Below are 935 nucleotides of genomic sequence, written 5' to 3'. Positions count from 1 at the left end.
TGTTTGTCTAGCTCAGGGGTCCTCAAACTATGGCCCACGGGCCACATGCAAATACAAATATTGTATTTGTTGCCATTTTGTTTTTTTTACTTTAAAATAAGATATGTACAATACACATAGAAATTTATTCATAGTTGTTTTTTTAAAAAACTATAGTCCAGCCCTCCAACGGTCTGAGGGACAGTGAACTGGCCCCCTGTTTAAAAAGTTTGAGGACCCCTGGTTTAGCTTCTATAATTGAAACATGTTGCTTTCGGACTCAGAGCTGGGCCGCAGCAGGTGGGGAACCTGGGCTTCCTCCATCACTGGAGCAAGCAGGCCTCCTGCTCAGTTCAGCTGCGTGGCTGCCAGCTGCCATCTTTGTTGGCAGTTAATTTGCATATCTCGTTGATTAGCCCATGGGAAGTGTAGCGGAGGTACACTTAATTAACCTTTTTGTCTTTAGATAAGATGTTTTTATTTTATTGTTTTTTACAGAGAGGAAGGGAGATAGTTAGAAACATCGATGAGAGAGAAACATCCATCAGCTGCCTTCTGCACACCTCCTACTGGGGATGTGCCCGCAACCAAAGTACATGCCCTTGACCGGAATCAAACCTGGGACCTTTCAGTCCTCAGGCCGACGCTCTATCCACTGAGCCAAACCGGTTTCGGCCTGTTTTACTTTTTTATTGGCACAGAATATTTTGCTTTGTCTGCTTGTGGCCATTTCTAATTAGACAAGTTGGTCCTAGAATATTTATATTTCATTTATTTATTTAAATCTTTCTATCCCTAAAATCACCACTAATTTTCAGGCATGCATGATATCAGACATCTGTATTTGTATTTTTGACATGTAGATAGGTAGATTTTTTGCCACAACCACCAAGTTTGCTTTAAATTTTTACATGCTTTTGTATATGCTTCCTTAAGTGAAATATTTACATAGGCCA

The sequence above is a fragment of the Myotis davidii genome, unplaced genomic scaffold, assembly GCF_000327345.1.
Source record: "Myotis davidii unplaced genomic scaffold, ASM32734v1 scaffold458, whole genome shotgun sequence".
Classification (NCBI taxonomy): domain Eukaryota; kingdom Metazoa; phylum Chordata; class Mammalia; order Chiroptera; family Vespertilionidae; genus Myotis; species Myotis davidii.
The sequence above is the reverse complement of the archived record's forward strand: the minus strand, read 5'-3'. Positions refer to the sequence as shown.